Source organism: Passer domesticus, chromosome 11, assembly GCF_036417665.1.
Source record: "Passer domesticus isolate bPasDom1 chromosome 11, bPasDom1.hap1, whole genome shotgun sequence".
Classification (NCBI taxonomy): Eukaryota; Metazoa; Chordata; class Aves; order Passeriformes; family Passeridae; genus Passer; species Passer domesticus.
Genome location: NC_087484.1, coordinates 9,734,488 through 9,744,184, shown reverse-complemented (window position 1 = coordinate 9,744,184; position 9,697 = coordinate 9,734,488). Strand labels below are relative to the sequence as shown.

General features: G+C 46.6%; 1 long non-coding RNA gene across 1 annotated transcript in view; it reads right to left on the bottom strand.

Annotated features, from left to right (window-relative positions):
- Positions 1-251: 251 nt before the first annotated feature.
- Positions 252-9,697, bottom strand: part of LOC135278803 (uncharacterized) — a 55,966-nt gene continuing 46,520 nt past the window's right edge. The window contains exon 5 of the long non-coding RNA XR_010346201.1: positions 252-4,715. This is a non-coding gene — a long non-coding RNA (uncharacterized LOC135278803). The remainder of the gene's footprint in view (positions 4,716-9,697) is intronic.

Genomic DNA, 9,697 nt, shown 5'->3' with positions numbered 1-9,697 from the left:
GATGCAATCCTGCTGGATGCCCACACACTCAGGAAGACTTTCCAAAGGAAACACTGAGGCAGCACACGAACAACCTCCCACTGCAGACCCTGAAAAGTGTTGCATAACTTGTGCAAGCTGACAAAAGTGAGGATGCTGGACCACCTCACCCTGACTCAGGATGCAGCTGGCTCTGAGGTGGAAGCTTCCCTACAGTCCTACTGCCAAGCACAGGGCAAGTGGAACAACTGTAGGAGCAGAAGGGGAGGTGCCCAGGGCAGCTCACAGGACTGCAAAGCACAAAGCAGGTGATATTTCAGAAATCATTTTCTAGAAAGTTTTTTTCCAAATAGAGTTTGAAGGTCTAGAGGGGTTATATATATGAATGTAAGAAAAAGTGTCCTGGGGGAAGTTGGAGTTTTTCATAGAAAACCTCTCCCTGTTCTTGCAGAGCTGTGTGAAGCAAAGCCTGGCCATCATCCAGGCAGAACAGGACACCAGAGAAGCTTCTTCCTCCTCCTCCTCCCTTGGGGAATACCCTGAGGTGGAAACATCTCCTCTTAGATCCACAGAGATCACAGGAGGTTCCAGGAAGGGGAAGGTATTGATGCCATCCTGCCTCCTGGAAGACTGCAGCAACAGCCATTACCCTGCAGAAGCAACACAACCTTGCAAGCTGAACAGCCCACAAGAGATTCCCTGCCAGTCAGGTCCTCTCAAAGGATGCCATTATCATGTTTCTCCCCGGGGTGATGTTCCTGAGGGCAGGAAGAACTACAAGCAGAAAAAGCACTGGGACCTCAGAATTATCCAGGTCTCCTCCACGCACACATCAGCAGGCAGATGGTGAGAATCACAAACAAATAAAGAATAAACACCAGCATGAATAACCATGTGAATTATCTCTTTTTGCCATTTAAAAAAAGTAAGGTGGGTAACACCGATACCTCGGGTCAAAATTGAGCACAGGGCACAGAAATCTGGCCAGGGCAGAGAACCAGCTGTGTGCTGACCCTTCCTGGACAGCCTTCACAGGAGCCCTGCCATGGGATTTTCCAGCATTCTAACATTCCTAGTTAGCAAAGTATCAGACCAACTGTGCCATGGATCCCAGATGAGGGAGAGATCAGGGCATCCAAACAGTATCTCTACCCTCCTGAACATTGACCACCAGTTGCCCAGGGAGCCTGCCAAAGACAAAGGTTGCAAGAGGAAGATCATAGTGATTTGTAAAAGTTGCGGGTTTCTCTTAGGTAAAATCAATACATTGACTTTCAAACCCACTTTCACTTGTCAGACTGAAAGAGTTTGAGAGAGCAGAGCTGTTGTGGACGACTGCAGAATGCCAATGCCTCACCCTGACCATCCATCAGCTCTACTTTTCTGAGTACATGCTATTCTCATGTAAAATCGCCTTAATTTGTCTTTAACACCACTCTTGTCTCTAAGTTCTTAAGGTGGGAGTCCTTAGCTTTGTGTCAGGTATAACAGTAAGCACTTCAATGATGCTCACTAAATTACAAGGCTTTTTTACTCATAGACAATTCAGTCAATTACAAAATGCTATTAAGCATTTGTGCTCAGGCAGAGCGAGCTAGGTGCCTGGTGAACATGGCAAACCAATATTTTTAATTAAAATAAGAAAAAAGGAACACACAGGCTGATTACCAGCCAACAAGAAAATTACCTCCCAGAGATCTCAAAGTGTAATTACCCTTTCTGAATGACCAAAATGACTGGTTTGCTTCAGACTATAATTCTCTCTAATGCTGCTACAAAATCATGGCCACCCTCTCACCTATCCCATTCATCCAGCGCTGTACCTGCCCAGGGGCTGCTCAAGTACTCATGCAATCATGCTTTGGTGCTCATGTGTGGTTTCTGCCTAATTTTCTGGCTGTGTAGCTGGAGGATTCACAATGAGGACATGGCTGATGCCTGCAGAGGTTCTGTTCTTTTGTTCCTTGCTGCTCTGTCCTTGTGACACCCCCTGTTTTTGTGCTAAAGGACATACCTGGAGTGGAGCTGTGTCACTTACATGTAACATAATTGGCTGCCCTGTATGTGGTCCTCTAAGAGCAAATTCATATCCGTGTTGAACTCTGAGGTCAGGCAACTGGATGTGCTGCTCCAGGAGGCTTCCTCCAGTGCTGTGCTCCCTTTTTCCTAGTAGCAAGAGCCCCACGAGCATTCATTCCTGGAAATGCTCTCTACAGATGCCCAGACACCATTCCAGTATAGTTACCTGATAATTCTGTCCATCCACTGCCTTGTGACTCAGTCCACACTGAAATTTGCCCAGTAGGAATGTTCCCTTGCAAAAGCCTCCCCGGCCATGGGCTCTCACCAGGCTTCCCCCTGCCCCACACAGCAGCTGCAGTGCTGCATCTGGCTCAGTGCTCGAGGAAAAGCCATTAAAAATCTGACAGAACTAATATGGTGAGGCCACACACTATGTGCAGCCAGGGGACACGTGCAGACTCCTTTTCTATTATGCCTGAAGGCCTGATCCATTCCTTAAGGGTTCCAGAGACCGTAGGAAACGGGGGAAAGTCAAATGCTTGGAAGTTTTGCAATATTTGCCTGGCAGACAAACTATGCATTCATGTTATCAGAGTGCCTCAGAGCCCTTGCCAGCCATCAGAAGCCTCCTGTAGTGGGTGCAGAACAAAGTCAGAGCAGTGACAGTCCCTGTCCTGCAGATGCTGCATGTGATGGGAGATAAACACATCAGCAGAGATGCCCTGGTGTCCTACAGGAGCAAGCAGCCTTTCAAATATTCTCAGCAGCAGTGTTCTCTCAGCACAGCCCCAGAGCAGCTCTCAGGAGTGCCCTGAGCATCCAGATCATGATCTCTGCAAGTCATTCTTGCTTGCAGCTCCTTCCCCCAGGCAGACAACAACATGCAATGGGGTATCATGGGTCTAAGTGCTGATTCTGGAACTTACACCACAGCAGCAGGTTCCTGCCTGTGAAGCAGTGGTTAAGGAATGGGTCCTAACACACAGGATGATGCTCTTGCCAGCTCCACAGGCTGAGCTTTGCTGGATAACAATTCAATTTTCCCCTCTCCTGCCTCCCAGCCAGACAGTCCTCCAGGCTGTTCATCTTCCCCCACAGCCCTGGGGAAGACAAAAGAGCAGAAGAGCACCTGAGTCGCGAGACAAAGAGGGAGAGCTGCAAAGATCTCATAAGGGAAAGCTGACCTGATACCTTTTGCTCTTTCCTGGTTCAGTCCTCTTCCATTTGCTGGAATCACAATCAAACTGTGTTCTCAGGAGGTTGCAGGGTCAGGGAGATCAAGGAATTATAAATAAATACAGTATAAACAAATCAATCAGAGGGATAAAAACATTCGACAGAGACACACTAATTAAAAATATAATAATCCAGATAGTGGACATTTATTTTAAATGGTGCAATTACAGCTTTTAATCATCCTGGTTTAAATTAACAGCAGCAGTGAAGTGGCTGCGCAAATGTGTTCTCTGTAATGAACTGATATTAGAAAGCCAGCCTGGTGATCTCTCCCTCTCTCGGGCTAATTCTCCCTCCTCTCATTGTAAAATAACCTTTTGGTGTCATTTTCTTGTAGAGTCTTGAAGATGAAGACACAATATTGGAGCTAAATTAAATCCCCTTCACATATTTCTCTTCTTTCAAGCTGTAAAAATTGCTGGTATCAGTCATTCAATCTCTAGTGCTGACGCAACCACACTTGAGGAGAACATCTGGGGGCCCCAAGAGTCATTATAGGCAAAATAAAATCCTATATTACAATCAGTCAGCAATTAAAAGGCAGGATGCAGGAGGGCAAATCCTGCAAGATGCTGAGCAGGCTTGATGGGGAAATCAAATGTTAGACCTGTGATGCTCTGGGGCTCTTTTCTTCTCAACCAAGTCATTTGAGAGGAGATTAGAACATTTCTACATCTGCTCCTGCCCAGCACAAATGGTCTTGGAAATAGCTTTGTTATCTGAGTCAGTACTTACCCAGAGGCCACAGGTTTCATACCAACTGGCCCCGTCTGCAGGGCTGTGGGGCCAATCTTGCCTTGGCTTGGCAGGTCCCAGCCAGGCTTGGGATTCAGACAGCCATGGTGTGATGAAGGCAACACTCAGCTTGCCACGGTTACATGGGGTTACACATGGTTACAATGGGCTTGACTCAGGCACAGGAAAGTCAGAGACAGGAAAGCTCTCTGCCCCTGGTATGGTTCTGACTTGGGAACACGATGGGTCTGATCTGCCTGGGCAGCTGCCATGGCCTTTCTCCCACATGTGGATCTCCACTCCCCTGTTGATGCACCTTTCCTACAGAAAGCCCTGTGTCCACCAGACAAGATGCTGAGGATCTCACTGCACTGGAGGAATGGAGCAGAACTACAGACACGTGGCAAGTAAAACTGTTGGAGGAGAATCCTTCAGACATGGCTGTCCTGAGATGGATTCAAACTCACAGCCAAGGAGAGACAATTCTGCAGTGCCTGCTAAAGCTCTGCTGCTCTGCAACCCCTGCTCTGCCAGCCAGCAAGAGCAGCTCTGCCCTGGCCCTGCCTTCACTGTGTCATGCTCTGCACAGGGAGAGTCACAGCAAGCCAGAAACCAACCTAAAAGTTCCTGAACTCAAGATTCAGCCTCCAGCAGTGTCCCACAATTCGTGCTGGTGACAGCACAGGGCTGGTCCTGCTCACAGTGTTAGGATGCTTCACACCTCAGCTGGATGTGCTTCAAGACTGCAAGAAAAGGGACAAGAATTAAAAAAAAAAAAAAAAAAAAAAAATTGACTACCATGCAGGAGAGTAGACGTGTGACTCTGCGTGTGTGGATGACATAGCTTCTCGCAGAGCTGCTCACCCCCTCCTGGATTCTGACCATGGTCACCAAACACCATTACCTACCTGCATCCCTTAGTCCTGGGTGCATGATTAAAATCAGGAGCCCTTTGGAAAGAGAATTTCATCTCATTAGCACCAAACCTTCCTCTCCTTCCTGTTTACCCGAAGGGTGTGCAAACATACAGCAAGAGAGCAAGAGTCACGCAGCCCTCACTGCTGTGGTGGGCACTGCAATTACCTGGCATGCACATTAAGATTAATAAATATTAACTTTACTTGTGTTTATACTGTCCACTTAAAATGGAAACAACACGCTTTGCTACTTAATCAAATTAGAGCTATAAAATTATTTCCCTTTTAAAAGGTTCATTTCTGTTTGGTTGGCAATTAATGCTGATGATTTGAGTCCCATCTTTAAAGCATTTTGAAATACAGAAAAATGGCAGAAGTGCAACAGAGCTTTAATGGAGTCATAGCACACATCAGGTAATAAAGCATAACAGACCATTTACTTTGAGTACTCTAATTATTTGAGAGCTTTTTTAAAAACAGAAAACCGACATATGAAAACTGTAATTTCACTTGAATTAATTTTTTAAAAGAAGCTGGAAAAACCAAACAAATCAAAAAACAGAAAACCTGTTTCTAAAATGTTTCTTTCCAATTTTCTGCAGCCAGGCCAAGTTCCAGGCTGACACTGAGGAGCAAATTTTCTCTTTTGTTTTTCTCTAGCTTTTCTCTCTTCAGGGTGTGCAGGACAGGGATGACCAGTTACACACTGGGTCCTCACACAACTCCTCCTACACCATCACTGAAAACATCTCAAGGAATCAATACTCCTTCGAGTAGGTGAAGGTGCATTGTGCCACCCCTCTCTGAGCTGCAGGGGCAGAGCCACTGTCATTTCCTCATCTGAGACACAAAAACCCCTTCAAGATGTTTAGCACAACCAACAAAGTATTTATCAGCTGTACCTCAGTCTGGGACACAACCCTCTGGTGAGGCAGAGTGCACCTCCCACAGCTTTCTTGCCTCTGCAGGACTAGCAAGGTTTAATTGCTCTTCTTTTCCAGCCACCACCAAAGCAGCAACACAACTGAGGCAGGATGGGACCTCTGGAGGTCTCTGGCCCTCTCCTCTGCACAAAAGGTCCAGATTTACAGTTAGGCTGTGTTGCTCTGGTTTCATCATGCTGAGTTTTTAATATCTCCAAAGACAGAGATTCTCACAGTCACCATTTACTACAGCCACAGAGAAGACAAAATTACGTGGAAGGCAAAATTACAGGAAGAAAGGCTGGTTCCAGCAAGAGGAAGCAAGACCACACAAAGAAGAGGGGGGTGCAGAATCTGGCCCCAGATCTGGTGGCCTGGTTTCCTGCAGCACAGCTGTTCCCCCATTGCAGTACATGGGTTGCTTCACAACTAAATCTATTTGCAAGGCAGTACAAGCCAAGACAAATTTGCCCCCAAAGTAATAACTTTTCAATTACCTTCGTTATGCCTTGCTCAACACAACAGCACAGCACCTCTTGAGGGAGCAGCTGAGTATTTCTCTCCAGGGTGCACATTTATTATTTTAAGAATCATTTAATTTTCCATCTGAACAAAAGGGGCAAATGTAGGTCCTGAATGACTCCAGGGCCCTGTTCAATACAGTACTGTGTTATCCATCACAGCAATTACATGTGGTAATTCATCTCTGAGAAACTTCAGTGCGCAGATCTGAGAGCATTTGACATATCTGGCATGGCTCAAAGGTCTGGGAGCCCATGGGGAAAAAGGGATCATGACTGGGAATGTGCCATTATGCCCAAGAAACTCAGGCAAAAGTTTCAGTAGTAGGACTTCTGGCACACCAGCAGCCTGCAGCCTGGCTCCCAGTAACTTTCCCAAACTCTGGCTTCCCATAGCACACACTCATCCCTGCAAGCCCATTTACAGTATTTGTGTGGTGATGTTCTTCACAACAGGTTCCCTGTTGGCTCTGATAGTGAGAGAAATGTGACTAAACACCACCACAGCAAATAGTCCATCAGAGGCACCATTCACTCTCTGAGGTCTGTGTGTCTGTTATTCTCTGAGTGTCCATAATTCACTGGCTCTTCATCAGGGACCAAAACACACCAAGGGACAAAAAGAAAAGTTACCATTTCCATACCTAAAGGAATTACCAAGACAGCTCTGATCTTATAGCTGAGATCTCTCCATGCTTCCAACCACCCTCTGCCATCTTTATTTGCTTCCCAGGATCCATTTAGAAAAGGCTGCCTGGGACAGAGGTGCTACTGTGGCTTGTTTTTGGCACAGATCTAGCCAGGATCAGATATTCAGGATATTCTCCAGATCCTCCTTACCTGGCTGCCTGTCAGTGGTGAGAGCACAGTCCTGGTCTCTAAGGCTGGGCCCTGAGCACTGCACACAACTTCAGGGGGCTTATTCAGAAACTCCCCCTGCCAGCTGGGAGTGGGTGGGCTCCTGCCAGCTCCTCAGAAACAGAAGGAACAGTCTCAAAGGAGGCAACAGAGTTGTGGCCAGGCTCAAAAAATAATGAGAACCTCAGCTTGCTTCAAAATGCTTCAGCTACAGGTACATGCTGCAAACTGGGCACACGAGTGGTGTCCTGACTCTGTGATCACACATCTAAGGAATATCCCCTCTCCAGAGCCCTGAGCCCATCACACAGGCTGGGGTCACCAGGCACAAGAAACTGCTGCTTCATTGGAAAGTTAAAGGTAATTTTCATTGGGTCACATTTGGCTCCTGATGGTTTTTCGTTGTCCTGTCCTGCCCAGGCAGGTCACCAGAGTGAGCATCGTACAGATCCCAAGGAAAGGGTGGTTTGAGTCCTTAGTAAAGGAAAAGGTGAAAGTCAGCCCCTGGGATTCAATTTCCCTAAGTCCCAGGAAGATTAAAGATAGTGAGTAGAAAGTCTGGTTTCGTGTTGGTCTTTGATCAGGGAAAGCCAAACAACAGAGAAGCAGTGGGTTTTAGTAAAGTCTTAAGTTTAGAAACATTAATCTGACCCTTTATTTTGACATTGTGGACTACACAGTTTAGAAAGCTCCACCCAGATATCCAATGAGCCCTCATGATTGAATGGACCATATATTTTCTGGAAGGTTTCCCATCAGTGTTCAGGCTATTGAACCCCTGCAAACCTGAAAAGTCCTGGTGCTGCTGCAATTTCAATTATAATTCAGAACAGCCTGTATGGAGACTTCAATCCCCTCAGCCAGGGAACTCTGGCAGACACAGAATGTCCTGCAGGCTGTATTGGAAAGGCCACGTGAAAGCCTCTGAGATGCAGACTCAGAGAAGAAAACGCATTAAATAAGATGGTACTCACAGCCCAGGTCTGCTCAAAGCAAGATCCACCCATGAGGCTGTGGCAATTTGCATCCAAGGAATTGCTGCTGTGAGGCGGTGGATTTCTTCCATTTTCACCTGGACAGGCAGGTCTCTCTGTAGCTCTGCAGGAGCTGATGGAGTTCAGTGGGTGCTTGAGGACCAGCAGATCCTCTCCCTGAGCCCAACCCTTTTGCTACAGAGATCCCTGAGACTGGCATTGATCCTGTAGCATTTGCAGGAGTCCAACACTCAGGACAAACCCCAGAGAGAGCAGTAGAGCTCCCTTTGCCTTCATTTCTTCCTCATTGCTACGACTGTTGTGAAGCAGATCTCTGGCATTTTCCTGGATATTGAACATATTCAGGTATGAACCTGTTCCTGACTCTCTTAGTTTTTGAAGAGCAGAAATCAAAGGGTAGAAATGACAAGCAGATCTGCATAATGCATTGGTGAGTTCTCCACAGATCTCTCATGAGGTGACCTGTTAGTTTGGCTAATTGGAAAATAATCTCTGCCAGGTAAAGGGCTGCTCCTGAATTATCATTTCTCACAGTATCATTACTAGCAGGGGAGCAGAGAACAGATACCTCAAGTGTTTGCATTCCTGGTTGCTCACCTTTCTCTATCCAGCTGGTAAACAATTTATTTCTTTACAATTCCCCAAATTATCACAAGCCTGGAAATGCCTGGCTGCTGTGTCATTTAGCAAACAGTCTCTCACAGTGCCAGAAAAGCATGTGTCACTCGGCTCAGTGAGGAGAGAAGCATGGCAATGCTCAGATGTTGTTATTATTCCCAGTATCATGCCCTATCAAATTGTCCAAGGAATGTGGCTTTTCCATAGCCCACCCGAGGTGGCTTTTGCTGGATGTGTGTGCAACTGGGAGCCATCTCCTCTGCCTGCAGGAACAGGAGCAATTCCCTGCTCTCTGCCTGGTGTGACTGTGTTTGTGCCTAGAAGGGCAAGAACAGGTCTGAAACAGGGTTTAATTTGTAATGTCCATCTTTTCTGCCAATGATGAGGTTCCACATCTTCTGAAAGTGCCATGTACCAAGCAATTATGTCCTGTATGCACAGTTCCTCCCACTGCTGAGGGTTTTGCTCTGTGTAGCAAAATATTTGGCTGGGGTTTTTAAGCCAACACCTTGTCGTCTGATACAAACCAGGTTATCACATTCAAGTGAAGATTTCCCAAACTCTTTTTAGATTTACAAGTGGATTTCTTCTCCTCTTACCACCTTGGTGCACTTCTGCCACACGCAATTCATCGATGGCTCAGTGAGGCAGAGTCAGGACACAAGTGCCTTTGCCAACAGGGTCCTTCAGAGTGGCCATAAGAGCCTCTTTGCTGCTCTACTTAAACCTCTGCAAGGGCTAAATCAGGATGAGTGCAAATACAAAACAGGAGGCATGTGTAGCTCTCACCTGCCTCCATCTCCCTCTTGAAAAACAAAGCACTTAAGTCTAATTGTGTGGACTGGCTGTCAGCTACAGGGATGGCAGCAGGGTGAGTTGCAGAGCAAGGAGCT